This window comes from Stegodyphus dumicola, chromosome 5 (assembly GCF_044657685.1).
Source record: "Stegodyphus dumicola isolate Sdum_Otavi_A_Nest chromosome 5, ASM4465768v1".
Classification (NCBI taxonomy): Eukaryota; Metazoa; Arthropoda; class Arachnida; order Araneae; family Eresidae; genus Stegodyphus; species Stegodyphus dumicola.
The window spans coordinates 59175406-59198048 of NC_140772.1; the positions used below are offsets into that span (position 1 = coordinate 59175406).

Sequence of the window (22643 nt, forward strand, 5' to 3'; positions counted from 1 at the left end):
CTTGGCGGGAGAATCAATAGCGACAGCCATATTTACGTGACTGCAACTCAACAGAAAATGGCGTGTTGAATACGCCAGTGACAGAGCGTGTGGAGAGGGAAATGCGCAGTCGCCTACTACGCACACCAACCACCTGCCGCATACCTGGCCATCATACTGTGCGATCGGAGGTTGAAAAAAAAAACAACCTACGTGTATGGTGGATGGTGTTTCAAGCCATTTAATTCTCTTTATATACTGTATTTCTAAACAATTTTATGAATCTTAATTCGCATAAAATCTTATTTGTGCTTATAATAACTATTTAATTGTATTATCCGAGTTCTTAAATTGCTTACAAACAAAACTTCACTTTAAAACGAACCGAATGTGATAGTCTTCTGACCAGACTACGAAACAGAGGCTGAAACACTTTGAACTTGCAGTCTTCTATGAGTGTCACGTGATTTTTTTTCTATTCAATAATTCTATTGGTTAAACGCAGACTTCGCTCGCGTACTCGTGTGTGATACTTTTTCCATTTCTGTAAATTTGCTTTCAACACGTCGTGAGTCCTCGGAAAATAGTTTTTCACACTATGCAAAAAAGTTTATATGTAATATAACGCGATAGGTACAGTGTGTCATTAGTCATTGGTCAAGAATGTATCAGCTATAGGGGAGTGAAGAAGATAGTAAAAGCATGGAGGTAAAAAGTAAGACAGACTTCCTTATCTCCATGAGTAAAAAAGAGAGAAGAGGTGGTGGTGGGACGCATTCAACGAGAAACCAATAAATACTGGCCTCCTGGAAGTAAGGATGTGCTGGGGCGCGCTCGAAGAGGCAACCGAAAACTCCAATATACCCCGTCACTTTCTTTGTTTAGGTTATACCTTTTATAATGAGAATAAACTTTTGAGTGTTTTTTTTATTCACTTTTTTCAAATTGTAACCGTTTTTGTCACTTACTTATATTGATGTATGCCTCCTAAGCGCATTATTTGACTTCTCTACATAAATTATTTTCTTATGCCCGTTGCTAGGTTGTAGAGTAGGAACTTCACCTAGTTGCTAACAATTTACTTGGAGAAAACATACCTATGTCTGTGTAAGCACGGGAAAAACATAAATATCCGAAGAAATTTACGTGTTCGGCCATCTCTGATTTTGGCATTACACAGACTGACCCCACACCTTCGTATGAGGTTGTTAAAAAGCCTCCGAAAGAAAGTCCTCATTGCTTACTCTTAAAGAGCTCGCAATTAATAAAATGTTGAAAATAAAATAATCATGTCGTTTTTGGCGCTGGTGCTTTTGCAATCGTCTGATATCTTTTTACCGGAAAGACTTGCGAAAAAGGTTTATGCTAAAATCTTTAGAATGTAACGTATATATTTTGTGCTTAGTTTAGTTTGCTTGTTTCTCCTATTTCTCGGATTACATGATTAATTATACTGAGTTTATAATTAAATCTCATATATGTTTATGTATGATAGGTGTTATGAATTAAAAAAAACTTAAACAACATGGTGTTCATGCGAGAATCAAGTTTATTTCTGTAGCGTAATTTAATATTAGTTTTTCAACTCCTAAAACAGCTCGCAATGGGATCCCATTCCACAGCGGCGGAGTTTTAAAGTTTTTGAACTCACTGTTACAACTCCTTGCTGAACCGGTAGCCCAAGGTCACCACTGCCAGGCAAATGAAGGTGGGGAATTGAAGAACCTGCATCTGTCCGTCACACTACCCACTCCGATGGCCTAAGCAACCCACCGTCCGGGACAGCCTAGCCTGCCTTTTCTGATTTAGGTCCGTTTTCACGATTCCTCTTTCTGCATTTTTCAAAATTATTCCTGTTCCCGCGAAATCAGACAGTACAGTCCCCCTCCCACAGCTCCTCAAGAGATATCAAGATGGGTCATAAGAAGAGCTGGGCAGTTTCTTTGTGAATAAGTTAGTCTTCGTTAGACTGAAGACGTGTCTGAGTTTAGGCTCATCTCGAAATCTTTAGCTTCATTCTATTTGTAATTCTGCTACAGTATTAGCTGTTATTTCCACAGCTTATGTTAATCAATATGGATGTTTTTGACATTATTGAAACTCCAAGGAAAGAAACCTTTAACCCTACATAAAGATTACCAGTATCGAATTTAGAATAAAAATTTAAAAAATGTAGTTCATCGGATTTGCATAACTGAAAGAATTAAAAGCTTGAAAAGCGCAATCAAGACCAAAGATTGCACTTTTCCAGCTATTTCATGAAGTCGTCGTTTTAGAAGAAAGAAAGTAGGTTTATAATGAATGTTTATTCTGAAAGATTTTATTATAACTCACCTTTATGCATAATTTGGGGAAAATATTATTTTTTACTTTAGGAAACAATCTTTTAGTTCATTGCCAAAATCATCACGGAATTTGAAACTCTGTTTTTCTTCTTTTTTTATCAGCTTCATTCATGCAAAGATCTGAGATCGTAAATATTTTTTAATTATTTCTTTTGAAAATTCTTCTTTTTAAATCTAAAAATTTGTTGCCTTCCTACATTTCGGTAGAAACCGAGGCCCACTCTGCGCCCACTATGTAACCCTTTTGGGAAGAGGTTTAATGAAAATTGATGATTTCGCGGAAACAGGAACGTTTTTGACAACCGCGGAAACAGGAATCCCGGAAAAGGAAGACATCGCCTTTTCTGGCCGTAGGGAACCGGGGTTTTGTTATTGTGGTCTCAGGGTAGCTACTATCATGTAAAGTACTAAGCCAGTGCATGCAACCTCAGGGTGTGGAAAACATACCTAAATAAGATCTACAATTAGGCGATAATGTCATTAGATGTTTTTTTTTGAAGCAGGAGATATGAAAAATGTGCACTGCCCTAGCCGGGATTCAAACACTGGACCTCTCGAATATGCATCAAGTATACTTCCAATTACACCACGAAGGCATGTCTACAGAAATGAAAAAAATGCCTTAAAAGACAAAACAGCACTTATCGACTGGTATAGATTTTGACTAAAATTCTGTTAATTTTGAAGTCTGACATGGATTCTAATTCAGAAGCAAATGAGTTCTTCGCATTTAAAAATTTGAAAAGTGATAATTAATTGCTGCTTTAACCATTAATCGCTCCTCAAACCCCTGAAAAAAAAAACACTAAAATTTACTCTAAACCAGCTCTTGAACTTTATTCTAAATGCCTAAATTTTAAGTAGTGAGAAATATTGAAACATTACGTAAGTTAGAATATTTATTCTCTTTAAATTCTCCGCGAATTCTGCATGTAAAATGAAACATTGAGTTTTTCATGCCTTAAAATAAAATGAATGCTTTATTAAGGAGGACTTTCATTCTGCATAAAAATAGGGAAAACCTTGAATTTAATATTTTACAGAAAGCTTCCAACTACATTACTCAAATATTTTTTCATAAAATTCTTCGGCTTTTGTTATGAAATACAGGTCCACGGTTAATAATTAAAACAGAAAACAATCCGACATATCCATCTCTTATGAATACTCTATGCACCATATATTTAATATATAATGTTTAGCAAATCTAAATTATGTTTAATCAAAATAATTTCATATTGTAAAATTGTTTGAACTTCAACAGTTTGGTAAAAGCACATTTTCAGGTAAAATCTTTTTACGTACGATCGTATTTTCTCGGATATTTGAAACGATATATAATGCTCGTGATCCTATTTAATATGATTTAGCTTTATGGTTTTAAAATACGCTTCTTAAAAGAATTGGGTGCTCTTTTGTTATCAGTACCGGACTCAGAAGTGGTGTACATATGCATGTATGGATGGATGGATACGTTTATGTATGCATGTGTATATGTAGGTACGGATGTATGTGAATGTATGCACACACATATACACTCATACATACAGCGCACATGTATACATACATAAATTTCTGAATCTGGCCCCGATAACAGAAGAGTACCAAAATTGTTCATACAAATAGTTTTTTCCATAATACTGTATAATTGAATTTATATATGTTTTTCAGTTTCATGGTACAAAATTTTTATTTTTATTTATTTATAGATGACTAAAACTACTGTTCTGTGAGCTGTAAATAAATCAATTTGTTAAAAAATACTACTTGGACGGTAAGTTATGCATCTTATTTCATTTCTACCATATCCAATAAGAAAAACCTCTGCCACTCAGGAATAATATGCATATTAAGATTCTTTATATTACTCAAACAGTGAATATATACATAAGAACTTTGATAATATATATATATTTATGCATTTCTCAACACTTTATACGTATCATAATCGATACACTTTGTTGATATATAACTGAAAGGAAAGCACACTTTTCTATTTGTCTCAAAACTTCTAGATTTGAGATAGTCTTCTTCTCAAATTTTTAAATAATGAAGCTGCTTTCATGCAGGCCGCATGTTTAATAGTAGTTAATTTGGTTATATGTAATTTATCGTTTCTTTTAATGACCTGAACACTATATTTCATAAAGAATACGAAGCAAAGCAATATGTAAAATCTACTGCAATCTTGTATGAATCAAGTAGCAAAAACAAATAGTATATTTGGGAATTATATAAAATCTTTTCCAAATAATTTATAAAATTCAGTTTTTGTGATATACGCTACTCTAACATTTTACTAAGTTGCAGTGTTAAAAGTAAAATATAGTTTTATTAGAAATGAGAAATTATTCCACTGAAAAATGAATGACGAATAAACAATCACAACACGTTTCTCATTATTTCGAACAGCAAAAATGACTTCAGGCGCCCAATCAAATCTACAACAAATTTTTCAGCGGAATGTGGCGATAAGTAGCCAAATGTGGCGCTAGAAAACAGGTAAACAAAACAACAACAGGAAGAGCAAAGTAAAAGCAAAAATACTCCGCAGAGCGGCGTAAACTTTCTATATCGATTGTTCCTTTTCTACCCTTTCAATATCTTGTGATGTGCTGAACGGAATTCTTTGGGATTCAACCAGGAATTTTCAAGGGGAGCTTAGAAATTTTTTTCCAAAGCAAATTTAACCTACTTTTTACGTACGTCCAATTCTCCATTCAAGGAAATAACTTCAACAGTTTATACGAATGATAAAAGGTTAAATAATACTCTTTCCTAAGGAAATAGCGTTTCCTAATTATGTTTCCATACAAATAAAAAATTTTGTCATTTTTTTTGCATCTTATAAAACATTAAGAGTTGATCATGAAGAGATCATTACTAAAAGCTTTATCACATTTACGTTATCACTCAATTAATTAAGGCAAATTGTATGAGGAATCTGCCCAAGCGGAGGAACGCTTTCTTACAAGACTAGTCTTGGGTAAACCGTCTCGTATTTCCATTACACATGGGGAAAACACTGAAACCTTATGCGTACAATCCGTTTGTTAAGATATTTGCAAGCTCAATTTTCAGTGATCTTATCCACTTGGACAGCAGCAAGCCACCATTTCCTGTTGATTCTTATGGATACGTTGGCCCACGAATTGTTGTTATGACCATTCCACTTTATCTTCGATTCGTGCAGGAGAGAAGCGGAGGTATTTAACTGAAGCACAATCATGTCTCACAAACCACCGATTGGGAAAAGATGAGACGGTTGAGCTATCAAAGGTAGCACCTGGACCTCTTGCAGTGCATTCAGGGTGAGATAAGGCATATATAGCAGGGTATAATTTTATATACATATAGGCTGCAGAGTGCCATCAGTATATTAAGAGTTCCGTTAATCTGCACAGAATAGGCACTGTAAATGAACGGCTGTTATTACTAAATGGAATGTCAAATCATTATATCACATTGGAAGGCTATGCTATTTAAAAATGTAGGAGCATCTTCTCGGTGGCATGTAGGTTATACATTCTCAGATAGTGAGTAATATTTGTGGTACCAAACTCGAGATGCACCGCAAAACTGCATTATTTCCACAAAACTGCATTACCTGACTTCTACGGGATGAGAATTTACATATACATTTAAAATTAACCAGATTTTCTTCTACCTCGCATAAATTCTCATCCCGTAGAAGTCAGGTAATGCAGAAGAAAGTGTTGATTCAAAAGCTATTGGTCGTATTTGACGAAAACTGGAGATAGGGAGGAAATGTATAGCGCTGTAGTGGTCCAAGGCAAGGAGACAAACTTCAGAGCACACTAATTGCTGCACATAATGTCCAACGTCATACCATATCTGACTCACGGTTCGCAACTAGACGTATTTTGTCAAGTATGCAGATTATTCCCACTTCACCAGTATGAATGACATGGATAGTTTTACAACTATTCGCTAATGCAGGTTTGTGTTTATTCGCCCTTTATTAAAGCTTCTATTGACATAGAATCATAGTCGGGAATGTTTGCGATGGTGATCCAGCATAGCTGCGTGGAGTGGTAAAAGGAAATAATGCAGTTTTGCGGTGCATCTCGAGTTTGGTACCACAAATATTACTCAGTATCTGAGAATGTATAACCTACATGCCACCGAGCAGATGCTCCTACATTTTTAAATAGCATAGCCTTCCAATGTGATATAATGATTTGACATTCCATTTAGTAATAACAGCCGTTCATTTACAGTGCCTATTCTGTGCAGATTAACGGAACTCTTAATATACTGATGGCACTCTGCAGCCTATATGTATATAAAATTATACCCTGCTATATATGCCTTATCTCACCCTGAATGCACTGCAAGAGGTCCAGGTGCTACCTTTGATAACTCAACCGTCTCATCTTTTCCCAATCGGTGGTTTGTGAGACATGATTGTGCTTCAGTTAAATACCTCCGCTTCTCTCCTGCACGAATCGAAGATAAAGTGGAATGGTCATAACAACAATTCGTGGGCCAACGTATCCATAAAACATGATTCGGACAATCATTGGTTAAAAACCACATGTTCAAGTAAGTATTACTTGAAATGGAGTAAGATCGTTTTAAATAGAAATTCATCTTTTTGAATGCATTCGACTGATAACTTAGAAAAAGTGGTTACCAATCAATTTCTTGTCATCTAATATTTTTAATAAGTTCCTGCCGCATTGGAAGTACGATTTTATGCTGTTTTTTAGCAGAGATCATTGCAAAATTAAAACTTGATATAACTGAATTATTTCTATTTAAACACAAGTTTTCACTTCAAAGAAATCTAAACATTTATTTCTTAGTTGCAAACAAATACAAGAATTGTAAATGGTACAGTAAAAGATTAACGTTTTCTCTTTCTTTTTCCCGAAAAGAATTCAGTTCTGTCTTTAACGTAAACTAGTTCATGTGACAAATTAAAAGAGTAAATGAACGCTTGGCACCTAGTTAGCGAAGCGAAAGAGAAGACTCTTCTCATGGGATGAACGCCGAAGAATTGGACGGTGGTCAGTAGCTCCCTCTCGGACACTGTTTACTTAGGAAACCAACCATAGAATGCGTCAATTAGAACAAATTCTTTACCGGCAAAGAAGATCAATGGCAGTCAATTTTTTTTTTTTTTTTTGATTGCTTGAAATTTCCCATAAGATTACAGGAATGAGATAAAATAACAAACCAGTAAAACAATTCCAGTAAAGTGGAAATAACTTACGTAAGTGGAAAAGCTCTTTTTAGTTGTTTTCCATTTTGGAAATTTCAGATTTAGTTTAAACTTCAAAATTTATGTAAAGCGATGTAGATAGCAAGCAATTATCCATTAAATATCTTATTGTAATATTTATTAACACGTATATTGAACAGAGGTTTCTTATTTCGGGTCCACCCTGCTGTTCTTATGTATCAAGTTTCACTAATTTTTGAATGAGTTATAGCTAAATAGAATGCAGTGATTTGGATTATTTTGTTATGACAAAGCACATGTACTATCTTCCTGAAAGGAGAATGTTTTCGTAGAGGTCTTTAGCGGTAGTGAACTTTCTGGCTCGAAACTTTAAAGATTATATGCGCTGGAGAACTTTGGAACTGAGTTTTATTTACGTTACAGATGGAGAAAAACCAGAAAAATACCCGTACAGGCAGCCCATATATCAGAAATTGAACCTGGCTAGAATCACTAGCGTTAGTAGTCTCATCCATTCGACCACTGATAGGCAGATTGTGCAAATGAATGATTGAATACAATTAAGTACATTGAAGTAATTAGGTTTAATTATGATAACAAAGAATCAAAGTAGGTATCATGTATTGATGTTTTAATAAATAATATTTTAACAGTGAAAAATGATCACCTTAAAAGGTATAGGATTTAAAAAGATCCTTACCTTACTGTTGATGATAATTCGATGAAACTTTCCAAGTTATGATGGCATTTTTAATATAAATGCATTCTGTGGCTCTCTAAAGAAAAGGGGTACTTATGAGATCTGGAAAACGAGCAATACAAAGAATATTTAAATAATTCCAATAATTATAGGAAAATTTGTCTAGTTAGTAAATAATATTTAATTAATATGCAATTACTACTGTCAGCTAGTAATAATTAAAGTGACGTACAAAACAAAATTTCATTCTATTTTTTTACAGTTTAGGAAATACACATGTGTATAACTGAAAATGGTGCTATTTTAAAACTGATTTTTATCTGCATCTCGAATTTGAATTCATAGCGACAGTGCGTTGATCATTAAGATAAGACAAAATGGTTTATTTGTGGCACTTTCTTCGAATTTAACAAGATTTTACGTATGGTTTTGAAAAGCAATTTCGATATTCGATATTAAGCTAAATTTATTCCACTAGATAGGCGTCAGTGTCAATGAAAGGCTGCTTATATTTGGAAGTTATTTAACATAAGTTTTTAAACTTCTAGAAGAAAACCCCGTATCATTTTAACCAGAAGCAAATGCAATAGTTATAATTAATTTACCGTTTCATTATATATTATGTATTTTACATTATAGTTTGTGTAAAGCTACATAACGTTCATATAACGCTTGCACAACAAGCTTATAATTTCAAAGCGGAAAAATTATCCAGTTACCTATGCGTGAAAATAAACACAAACAACTAGGATATAGAAATTAAGACATATTCTAACATTTGTAATCCTACTTGAATTTTACCATTAAACTGCTTCTGATAGATAATACACAATCACAGTAACTGTGAAACAAACAAGAAATCCAGTAAAATATACTGGAATTCATATTACAAATATTTAGCTGAATGCAAGACGTCTGTAACTACCATAACTAATCGTTTCACATCAAATCTTACCACCAAGTAGAATTCTATTCTTCATCCCATATTGTTTTTCGTTACTCAGATTTTATAAACATATAGAAACTACTTGTGTTTGGAAAACCGACAGTCCGATAATCTTAAATCAACCTCCCTTGTGTTCTTATATTTACATGAAAACATCTGCTTGTTAAATAACTTGAGTTCTTATTTGGAGAGAGTGCTTCTGTCTGCATAATGAGAACATAACAAATGATTTTTTAAAATGTTAGCAGCTAAAAGTAAACTTCGCATCATTTCGTTTAGTAGTTAAAGAGAAATATATTAACTTTTAATATTTTTCCCATTAATATAATTTGGAATGAAAGGTCCTAGTTACGAAAATGGAAAAGAAATCAAAGAGTATAAATGGAATTTCTAATAATAAACGAAAATTCTTCTAAATCATCCAGGAAAGTATTCATTCATGCGTCATTAAGTTGATATCTTAAAATTATCAGCTCTTGTAAAGATTTTCCTACATGACTGCCATTTACGTAGCCAATCCAACCATCACAGATTAATACATTCTTATTAAGGTTGTACTCCATCGCTTTTTTTCTGTAATTACATCTTTATGTAAATAATAATTTTCATCAGTTACAATTAGTTTTGTTATCATCACTGTACCCATAAAGTTTTTCTTATTGTTTATATAGTCTAAGGAATTCTTGACAGTAACTAACCTAATACATGCGTTCTGTAATAATACTCCGCTGGGAATTAGTTACTCTATTCTATTCTGATGATGTAAAGGCAATAATATGGAACACAGAGTCAATGCATATGAAGCAAAAAGTCCCCATTTGTTAAATGATCTGTAAAGCATATAAATGTTATTATCAACTATTAATTAGGTCCTTTAGCAGCTGAAATTAAAATGTTTCATTTATGTAAAGTGTGTAGAATAATCTATGTACTTGAACGGCCTTCATCGAAGTTCTTTGCTTCACTTGAAAGTTGTATGATCTTTGAGTCACGCAGTTTTCTGATTCAGATAATATAGAAAAACACTGAGATGATAAATTCATTGATCTTCATTTCTTATATTTATTTAAGTTACTTTCAATTTCATATTTATAATGATTTAATTAATAAAATATTGAATAAAAATAGACCTTTTTCTTAAATGTGTTTTCCATATTTTCACAAGCAGAAATTTTATTCTAATCTGAATAAGCATTTCTCAGTATTCTTTGATGAAAGAGTTTTGCTGTCTCAAAGCACTTAACGTAGGTGAGAAAAGCGAAGGTATTTTAAAAGGAGATGTCTTTGAAAGTGGAAAGAAGGCTTTAAGTTCTCCTTTTGCACTCTTTTCTCTCATTCGTAGCAGCTGAGGAAGTAGCAGTGATAAGCTGTATCGATTATTCTTCAAACAGGTTCAAATTTCTCCACCTGACGAGACCACATGTCAGTGTTTCCGCCTTGAATTATCCTAATCGGAATCAATTTATTTCAGCGTCGATAAACAGCATCTCAAGCTGCGCAAATGCATTTATTGAAGTTACGCTTCTCTGAACGTTACTTAAAAAGTTATTTTGGTGCGATTGAAGATCAAAACGGAATTTCCGCCATCCACTAATTCAGAAAGATAACCGACTACTTAAATCCAGTTCACTAGATTCTTCCGTGTCATGACAAATATAACGTTAGATATAATAACATTATACGTTAAAATATTTTTTTATCTGAACGTTGAGTTCATATTCCTGTAAATGAATATCACTATATTTGTTTATATTTTTCATGTTCAGAATTGTGCCTAATTACTGTAATTTCAGTACCAGTCAACACTGTTTCTACAAGTGTGTGTATATATTGGATTAAGTCAATATAAATATTTGTTTAAATTTGCTTAATATTTCATGTTAATCTAAATTTTTAATTTTTTTTTTTTTTTTTTTTTTTTTTTTTTGTGATTGGAACATGAATAAAACTGTTGAGCATAATTGCATCATTAAGGTTCCCTTCCTAAAATTCTGAAAGTTTAACCATTGAAAAATTGCAACCTGTTCCCCCCCCCCCAGAAGTCACAATGGCGTCGATCTTCTCTAAATATACCAATCTGAGTGACAGGTTTATAACCCATTTCGGGATTTAGTGCTTTTTGAAAGTTTTGCGAATTATCATTTACAGAATTAGCATATTAAAATCAAAAATATTATAATGTATTTGAAAATCCCCTTCATTTAGCTAGCATTGACAAGAGCATTATAAAAATTTAGCATTAACGAGGGATATTAAATAAGAGTAGCCAGGATAAGGATATACTTAAATTAGTTAGAACTCTCTACGGTGAAGGAGCGTACTTGACCAACATTTTGCATTTTATACTTCAGTTTTCAAACACTTTCGAGCTATGCGATCTTGAAACTAAACGTACGTAATTTATTCTTATTCTTTACAAGAATTTTAATGTTATTTTCAGTCATAATGGAAATGCATTCAGTCTTCTGTTTGGATTATTTTCAGATCATTGGCTTTGTAATTATGAATTTCCAAGCAATTGTTCGTGAAATAATCCTTGATAATAATATGTTAAATAATTACTACACCAATAGGTTTATAAAATGCTATTTTCCTTGTTCTGTATTTAAATTTTCTAATAAAGATAGTACTTTATAATGCACATGGCATATTTTGAAGATAATTTCTTTAAAATTGTTACGAATGTTGTATTTAAATTGTTGTTAGAAATAAATAAGGCATTCCTTTTTTTAAATAAATATTGAAAACTAGAAGGTATATTTTTCTTTAACGAATTCGAATTTCAAATTTTAACATTATGCTATAAATTAATTATATTTAATAATGAGATTAACAGTAACTTAATGAAAAAAGGAAATATCGAAATTGTGAATTTGATTTAAGTTATTAACCATATATATATATATATATATTTTATCAAAGAAGCGTTAATGTAGAAGGGCTATTTGTCTGAAAACGGGATTTTGCGTTGAATCACTATAAAAATCCCAATCGCTTTTCAAATTGTTGCCACCAAATATTATCGCTCTGCATTATAGTTAAAGAAAGTAAATAATGAAAAATGTGCATTAATGTATACATGTTTTTCTCATTGTGAAACCCCAACGGTACCTAAGCCACCAAATTTTGAATAACGTAGTCCTCCACCTCCAATATGGACACCTGGAAGTCTCAATTTTGAATTTCAAATTTGTTTTATTGTGCATTTCTTATTTTATAATACTTTAACGAACTTTTTATTAACAAACTCAGTGATTTCAAGCGAGCAACAGGAACACTGTATGGGAAAAATATTTTATCTTCAGCACGCGAGACTATCTATCGGAAATTCTAAAGATATGCTGTTTTTAAATATTTTACTTCGTATCCCAAATTTTTCAAAACTTTAACGATATGTCGGTTAACAAACTCATTGATTTCAAAGCGAGCAGTGGCAACACTGTATAAAAAACAACACTTTTTTCTCCAGTATGCGAGACTGTAAATCAGAAATTCTAAAGATAGTTTGTTTATAAATATTTTTAGCCCAAATGCTCTCGAAACTTATATGCGAATGTAAATAAAAAAAGCTCCCGACCTCCGACCCGGGCGTAATATAATATCTGAAAACTTTCAGATTTTTGTTGTTGAGTTTAAATTTTAAGTATTAATTATTTTATTAAATATTAGTTCAAATGAACGTTAGAAGGGATATTAGTCTCGAACATGCATTTTGCGTCGATCACTAAAAGCGTTGAATTACCTTCCAAATTGTTGCCACCAAATATTATCGCCCTATATTTTATTTAAAGAAATTAAATAATGAAGTATATGCATGAATGTATGTACGTTTCTGGCTTTGTGAAAAGACAACGGTACGTACAGCCATCAATTTTTTTATAATATAGTCCTCCACCTGAATTTTGGCATCTGGAAGCCCGAATTTCGAATGTGATTTATTTTGTATTCATATTTTGTCAAACATATTTTGCGACGAATTTTTAATTAAAAAATTCCCTGCCACGAGACTTTGTGTCGGAAATTCTAAAGATGTGCTGTTTTTAAATATTTTAGTCCAAACAGGCGTTAGCCGAAATCTATTCAAATGGCTCTCGAAACGCGTATGTTCATGTAAGTGAAAAATAGTCTCTTTGGACGTAATATAAAATCCGAAAACTTTTAGACATTTTTCAATAAAAATAATAACTAATTTATAAATAATATAAATAATTTCGATAAAAATTTCTTTCAACAAAAATTTATCTTTGCACTAGCTTATCAAAGAAAGCTCAATCGATTGCACTTGCGCGTTGTTTGAGTTAGACCATGCCATTTTCTAAGAATATTGTTGCGTGCGTATGGGTTTGTAACAGAAAGAATGCACACAAAACTGATGATAGTTTGATTAAAATCATTTTATTAGAAGAAACACTTCATAGTTTGGGAAATTTCTACAAAAGTACTCTCACAGGTTTTCAAGTATCAGAGACCACAATCAATAGTTACACTTCAAACTACTAACAACGTTAAACAATACGCAATGGAGAATGCAGCTAATCAACGAAGCTTATACGAATATATCTCAGTAACGAATATATCGACTATACTCCGAACTAATGCTGAACTAATTATACTTCTCCTAAACTGATACTCTCTTCGGTCTTACGTAGTTTTCCCCCTATCCGCAGAGAAATGTCTAGTGCTTCTCGAAATTACTGAGTTCATATTATTCATATGAGGGCCAGATACTGTTACAGCTACATACAGTATCCATTACAGTTATTCAATTATTATACCCATTACAGTTTCGCAGTGATCTTACCTAAATGTTGCCAAATGTGGCGACTTTCGGGGATTTCTCACTAAAACCGTTGCCAGCTTGGCGATATCTTGCCAAATTAGCGAGATGGACATTTACTCAATGTTAATTAGGCATGTGCCCCTATATTCGTACTTTCCGGCAAGCATACGCGTAGTTCTGTTTCCAATATGTTGAGCATTAAACTTCACGTCAAACTAAACTGACACAAAGAGTTTCAGTAGTACACTTTCTTTCAAAAAGTCAGTTGTTTTTTACTTCCTTGTACGAAGTAAAAAGGAAGTATTGTAATCGCGAAAAGTTTCAGGCAGCATATTTCAACGAAAATATCATTTTGACCGCTATCGAATGCAATTTAACGATGTTTTTGCGTGATATCTGTACATAAGGACAGAATAAAAGACTCGTTTCCTCCAAAAAAATTATAAAACTGCTTTAAAATGAATTCTGAAGAGAATTTTTCGTGGCGTCTGTACGAACATATGTACATACTTGCATACGTACATATCTCGCATAACTCAAAAATGAGTAGCCTCAGAAAGTTAAAATTTTGTATATAGGACTGCTACAACATGTAGATGTGCACCACGTATTTTGGTTGCAATCGGCCGTGCCAAACGTATATAAATATATTTATATATATATCCACTCTGTTACCCGGCTCAGTGATCTCAGTTTCGTTACTTTTATATGTTTGTAAATTGTACATTTTTTGCTTTAAAAATGATTGAATTATGTTGATTTTATCTTCCGGTTAAGGTGTGTATGCCTTTAGTAAATCTGTGTGCAATATTTTTGGAATTATCAGCAATTTTAAAGTTGTTTAATTGCCACTAAGCCTTTTTTTAATGGCGGCCATTGATGTTTACATTTGAAACAGGAGACTAGTGGATTTGTTGCCAATCTAGAGAAACTTAGCTTCGCAACAACAAAGATAAGTCATTTATTTATTATTGCCAATTAAATCATGCTTAATTCTTTCTGGAATTTTTTCGAGGAAATAAGCGTTTGAGATTTACTTCGTAATTTTTAATGTAGATATTTTGAGTTTTTATGTATTTTTGCCTTCTCGCGAAGTGAGAGCTGAATTAATGAAATGAGAAATACTCAATCGTCTGTAAAAAACTGTTTCTTTTTTGTTTTGTTTGCTTAATTTCTTTTATACATCGTTCTAGCTTTATTATAGTATTTGAATAGAACATGTGGCAACGATTAGATAATTCTTTAAATGATATACATTTTGTGCATTCTGTGTTATTATGAATGAAATATAATACTGTTAAGTAAACCTAGCGCCAGAGTGTCGCTATGGTAAACAAATGGAGTGAATTTTAAAGAATGCATTTATTCTATTGTGGTTTATGCGCTGTCGGCGAAGTAGGTTTAGTTCAGTCTAATAAGTTTAAATGAAATGCAAGAAAAAATGTGCATAATTTAATATTCCGTACAAGGAAGTCATGTGGTGTACACATGAAATTTTTTTAATATTGAAAGTAAGAGTTAAATATTTTTTTTAATGTCACAATAACTGAGAGTGAGAAAAGTAGAATTAAAATATAAGATCATAAATTATTGAGAATCTATCTGGACCAATATCCTAGTTTGCTAGGCTTCATGGCATAATAGTGCCAATTTTCATTATGCAGTTAAATTACGTATATTTCCACATCTGAATTCAGTGACATTGTTGAAGTTAAAGAAACAAATTGACTAACGCGGAAAACTAAGACATACTTTAATATCGGATATCTCCAAGAATGTACTAAATGTCAAAGAAGAATCACATGTTGTAGTTATTGTTTTATAATTTAAAGAGTGTGCTAGAAATTTTTGTGTTTCCTTATAAGGCACCATTGAGGATTCAGCGCTGAGAAAAGCAAAATGATTTATGAACACTCTATATAATAAGAACACTCGATAGAAGCTCTGTGCATCAAAACTGAGTATAAAAATACAGATAAGGTAGTAAATAAATTGTTACGTTAAAATTTCTTAATTTAATTAATAATAGAAAACATAATTGTTGAAACATAAAACATTATTTCCTATTGGTAATAGTTTAAAGAATGTTTATTCCATGGAGCGAAATCAGATAGATAGCGAATTAGCGGATTTGTATTCTTACCCATATCTGTAGTTTATAACTATCTTTTTACTATATAAACTCACATTTTTGTTATAACAATAATGTTTAACCGAAACCGGAAATAAGGATATGGCTTAGACAGCTACGGTTATAAGAGGCGGAATTTCAAATCGATTTCAATTAGGATGTGACTTTTCTGAAGTCTGTTTTTGCTCAAGAATATTAAGTTTTCGGGAATCTTTCAATAACTCAGGATAATAATAGTTTTGTGTTTTATAAAACTTTTCTAATATCCGAAATTTCTTGAAAGCGAAAGTGTGTTTAGTGAAAATTTAATCTAAACGAAGGCTTCATATAAAAATAAAAAAAAAGCTCCTGGAAATTTGTAGATTTTAGTACTCCTACGTGGTGGTGCTCCTGCAAACACCTGCCAACGTAGCCTTTTGCGCATGCTCCACTTTTTTAGAAGGGAGTGTATTGTTGTTTATAATGATTGCTGTGTAGAAACAACATGGGCTTTGATTGTGGAAATGAACATGATTTCAGAAGTGTCTTGCAATGCATTTTTTTTTTTCAGGATTGCTAATTTGCTTAATTTCTTTTTGTTGAAACTAAATATTTCTGAAACGTATTTTTAAGCGACTTTGCTGAACACTGCCTGTAATGAATTTCAAATGAAATGTGTAATGTGGAATTTGTTATTAAATGAATAAATGAAGTTTCAAGCTGGCTTTTAAATCACAATAAATAGAAGGAATTCGTTACAAATTTTAATTTGAATCCGCTTTTTGTTATTACTGGAATGATTTCACACGTAGTTCCATTTCCAATAATAGCTAAATAGATTTCTCGTGTTGAAAATTAAGAATGATTTTTTTAAATTTACATATTCTCAGGTATATAAAAATTTCAAGTATATTCATTATAAAATATACGAGAATTTTTAGTACTCCTACAAATGGCATGTAAAACACGCCAGCTCAAATCTTAAGAAATGATTAAAACCAACACTTTATAAGGTATTTTCTCCCTCCTTGCAATATGCCTTCATGGTATAACGGTAGCACATTTAGCGCGTATTCGATTTCCGGCGAGAGCACTGCACACTTTTCGCGGCTTTTGTTTCAAAATATGCTAATGTCTTTACAGCCTTATTGGATACACCTTGGATACAAACACATTTACAAAAATCGCAAAACACTTTCAAAGAATGTTGAGTGAGAATATGATCCATTAGACAGGTTATGAGATTCATTTGACCAGTCCATATAAAATGAATTTAGACTTACTTTGTGATCTAGATATGGTACCATCTATAATATATTCTAAGTAGGAAGAATGACTTCGTCGAAGTAATAAAGTAAATTATAATATTGAGATATTCAGTAATTTTAGTTACCTAGCAGTATACTTAGTCACTATATATGCACGTAAAAGTAACGTTTACTTTCAGATTTTTACACTGATAATGGAGCAGCAATCCACTGGATTGAAGTAGCATCTCGACCATGAAATTCCATTATCAAAACTATTTTACAAACTTGAGTTGTATAGTTTTATCCTCGAGTCGGTCCTTTAACAACAATATAAAGATGATATATCTTTCCAATGCCGAGCCATTTAATAGGGTAAAAGATCAAGGGTCATGAAATTCGGTACGGCACGTGCCTTGTTAGAACTATGAATACTTTACTAAATAAAATTTGTAACTTATTTCTGCTGTGTGCTTAGAGAAGTGCTTTCATGAGTCATGAAAAAGCCATCCTGATGTCAGGGAATTTGGAAATGAATAAAATAATACAGAGATATGTAATAAAAATAAGGAATATGTAAACGATTAAATTAGCTGCTTAAAATCACTTCTGAGTTTGTTTCTAATACATCTGAATCGGACAGGATGCCTCAAGTGCGAAATGGAACATTATTTCTCAAGTGGATTTCTGTAAAATATCTACAAAAGCTCAATAAATGTGTCTCCTTATCTGCCAGTCCAAAAGTGCTAACGTCATATATGAAAGGAAAAAAAAAAGTTGGTTTAAATCATTAATGCTTAACAAATTCATCATGACAGTTGGTTCATGGATGTCTATCTGTGTTAGTGCCTTGTACCATATGCGAGATACTTCCGTTGTGCGTCGAAAATTAACAGAAATCATTATGTGCCATTTACTTCGCGCATGTTTGGGAACTGTGGGAAAACCTTTTTATTCATTTCTGCGTTTGAATATACGCCCTAATGTTTATCCAAGTGACTTTCTTTCGGTCAAACTGTATTAAATTACTGTTTTTCAGTGAAAGAAAAGTGATATTGGTGTAGTGGATTGTAAATTTTGTATGAAAAGTTTTAGTTAAAATTCCCACAGTTTTATTGTTTTGAGATAAAAACGTAGTTACATAGTGTTCAGAGAAGAAAATGTAAATATTCTGGTATTTTCATTTAATGGTTTTGCATTTATTAATTTTGTTGGCACATTTTATTTGATATTTTCTGCTAAGAGAGTATATTTAAATTTGTCATTACTCTGAAATAATTCATTAATTAGATTAATTATTAATTAACTGTTATTTTTTATTAATTAAATGTTATTTTGAAATTTAATAATAATTAATTCTATTTGATATCAAGCTGTTTCTTCGTTTTATGAAAATGAAAAATTAAGAATTTTATGGTCAAATTTAAATAACTTTTTGAAAATAAAATGAAATTAATAATTTTTTCAGGGAAGATTATTAAATTGTAACGTCATTAATCATATGTAAAAATAAATGAAATTAATACAGATAAGTAATACGAAATTATTGTAAATGCATGTTAACATTTTGAGTAACTGTGTGTTAAGTATAGCGTATGTTGAGGGAGTACTGGTTCCAAAACAGAGGCCTCTGTACACTTGTTTCTTTTACCCTCTTGATATAAGGTAATGTTGGAGGTTCTCATTTTATGATTGAGTGTAATTTTTATATATTATTGTTATACTTTTTTTATTATGGAATATATTAATGCAGTTCACAAAGGCCAGTTACCTTATGTAAGGAACAGAGGCCTTTTCAATATTCATTAGTCATCATAAACTGATCATATAACTTAACAAAAATTAGATCTAAAAGTCACGGAGAAATATTTTTACTTTTAGAAATGCTATATCGTATATAACTTATATAAAATCTGAATATATTTGTGATTCGCTCTGGAGGAGAAGTGAAATGCGATTATGTCTAAAATTTGCTTGTCTTCCAATCACCGAATTAAAGCATGCGCGACTCAGACAGCATCTAAGCTTTTCAAATCTTCGTTACCAGAGGTATAATGTGTCCAAATAAATAACAAAAAATTTATTTGTCCGCTAACCACAGTTTATTTGCAACAAGAGAATAAGTAGTGTTATGATTAATTTGAATCTTCTGCATCATTGGAACAGAATCATATAATTTATGCGCGTAATTTATTTCTTAAACATTTTCTATATGTGAAGCATGTGTCATATGCTGAGCTGATAGTTCAACAATTTATTAATGTGATGACGTAATAAATCCTAATTATAAGTTCAGCGAATATAGTGTAGTAATTTTGCATTTATATCATAATAAGAAGCATGGAGCTAAATTCAAAGTTGTATAGGTTTTAAAAATGAAACATCATAACTTATTCATTTTAATGAAAGTGATAGTTACATGTTTTTCGTAAACTTGCTATCACAAGCAAAAAATGTAACATGACGTAAAATTGTAATCTGTGTAATCGCTGGGTATGTATCTTCTTATAATTAAAACTTTACATACATTTCCGAACCTTTCAATATGTCATTTTTCATTCCGAAGTTTATCATACTGCAATTTAGCACATTTAAGAGGGGCTTATTTTGATTTCTGTTTATTAAATTTGCTTAGTATTATTTTGAAGCACCTTATTAAGTTCTAAAATTACTATAATAACATTTGTCAAAATGTGGTACGTAAAATCTGTTGTAAAAATTAACTTTTTCTCGTTTTTCCACGTGGTTTTCTCCATGTGTAACGTGGATACGAGCCAGTTTCCCTTAGAACGTCCTCCACGAAGGCATCCCTCCTTTAAGGCAGATAGCCCTCGAGTGCTTTGCCGTAATCTAATAAAACCAAAAAACAAATCGTTTTTTAAACAAATATCAGTCTGAAAAATTTACCACAACCCAATTCTCTTTTATTTTCCAATGGCAGATTGGGAACAAACAACCCAATACTTTAAAAATTTTAATTTATTTAGTTTAAATTTCAAAAAGTCAAAAATCGTGTTTAAAATTAAAATGCATAACCCGTGGGATTAATTTGTAATTTCTATTTTATATTAATGGTTTCTTTCGGTTTAATTATTAAAATAATTTTAAAATAATTATTTACGACAGGCATATCATGCATTCGTCTCTCAAAACATAAGAGTCTTATATTAAAATTGAGAAATTTAAAATATCAAAGTTAAACGGCAGCGACAAAACATGGCTCCAATATTTATCTTAACGCCACACATTTTGTGTAAAATGTAGCAACACCACATGATGATTTTTCTCGTTTATTAGGTAAAGGAAATTATTCAAAACTTAGTTGTACTATACTTCACTTGGCCACTTACGCACGAGGTGTCCAACAAATCATTCCGTCAAGTGGGAGTAATTTATAATTCTCCAGGTCACAAAATCGTTGAAATGAAGGCAAGGAACATCTGGAAGTTTTGTTTCAAGACGCTTAATAATGGTGGCACACGACTTCACAGTGTAAAATATCTCGAAAATGAAACACAAATTTATCAGTATTTGGCGATGTTCGTTATACAGATTTATTCTACAGTTTTCTATCCAGCGGTACGCTTTAATTATTTTGCATTCATTCTTTTGAGAAGCCACAGCAAATATTTTTAAAATTTATAAATTACAAATAAAAGCTTTTTCAGCTGTGCTCGCAGAAATATTCATAAAATCTCGCATTCTTCACTTTTCGATACTTTTCAAAGTTATAATTTTTTTATTTTTAATAATATATTATCATTTATTGAAAGTAGCTGTCATATCGTTTTTTTTTTTTTCAGATTTATATAATTCTTTACGTTTATTTCTATGTGCAATGATTTTTTATGACTATATTAAAAAAGTTTAAGAAAGGTCTTACTCTAATTTAGCATTTAAATTCCATTACAGCTGATTTGGAAATTAAGGAAACGAAATTGCATATTCCAAGGGATATTGATACTACTTCTGAATATTATTTAATAGTGTGATATGTCGCAAAACGTTTGGTTTCTTTGAAAAATATTTTTAATCTCTTGTCTTTGAACAAATAATTGTCTCTGAAAAAATTTTGATTGTTCATTAGTAAAAATTGGATCATGTAAAGAGACACTTTAATGATAACATTTTAAAGTTTATTTCATCATTTCTCGTTAAGCATCTCAAAGGAAACCTTTCTGAGATTTTCATTCTTATTACCTCTTGAATTTGTTTCCCTAGTAATTTAGAATTGTGTTGCCACTTGACATAAATATTTACTGTAAGCTTCAAGTAGGTACACATATATCCACATACAAAATTTTAAACTGCTTTTCTTTAATTTCTCTGGTAGTAATTTTAACTGAGCAGGCTTATCTCATTTGCTTACCTTAAAAGTGTTTCAGGAGTTGAATTAAAATGTGCAGATCAAATGAAAGTCTCTTTTCAGTCTTATAATTTTTATATTTTAAAATATGTTATATTCTAAAAACTTTCTTTAATCTTAACTGTACATTTGCAGTGTTTTAGTTGTTTAGCGGCTTAGATCAATATCTTGCAAACCCTACTAGCCTGACAAACGAGTTACAACCCCAGTCTGAATTAGGGTGACAAAGTTTTACCAAGGCTAAAATAGCATTTTTATTAACTCTTTAAATTTAAAAGAAAGTATTGCATGTGCTTACAAATACAAACTCCTCCATTTGCGGGTATTTAAAATAACATCAGTTGAAATTTGAATTCAAGTATTCTAATCAGAGACCACACAAAATGGTCTACTTAAGCTGGCTGTGAATAATTAATGGCTCGCGTTTGACGTCGTCTGGCAAAATAGCTAAAGCCGCAATAATCTTTGACAGAGCTGGCGATAGGACGTAAACTGCAAGCGATGCTGCCTAAAGCTGTAACCTTAAAACATTTAAAACCTCAGCTTAAATACTGATGCAACTAATTCGCATTCTGATGAGGACTGTTTAAGGAAGAAATTATTGAAAAGTTTTAAATCATAATAATTGGTTAATTAACATAAAATCCTTACAGATTCTTCTAAATATCATATTATAATCTGATATATCCAGATTGCTTAGTAATGGTGGCAAATGTGTTTTTATTTCCTTTACAGAGTCTTAATCCAATATATATTATTCAGTTTCTTTTGAAAAGACTGAAGCTCCGTTCAAATTAACTGCATATTAAACAATAAAAAAGAGGGAAGTTAGAGGATGTAATTTGTCCAATACCGAACGAGAATTCAGTTAGTAGAGAGTTCGTTCACCGTTAAACTTTCTTGAAACGCATCTGCTGAATCTGCCATTTAAGTTTATCTGGCTGAGGTGATAGATAGGAAG

At 31.8% G+C, this 22643-nt stretch overlaps 1 protein-coding gene across 3 annotated transcripts in view; it reads left to right on the forward strand.

Moving 5' to 3' along the window:
• LOC118186602 (uncharacterized) overlaps positions 1–22643 on the forward strand; it is a 570669-nt gene that overhangs the window by 245519 nt on the left and 302507 nt on the right. For all 3 annotated transcript variants that reach the window (XM_085816679.1, XM_085816680.1, XM_085816681.1), the window contains one exon: positions 4034–4098. The gene's annotated coding sequence lies outside the window, so the exon portion shown is untranslated. The remainder of the gene's footprint in view (positions 1–4033; positions 4099–22643) is intronic.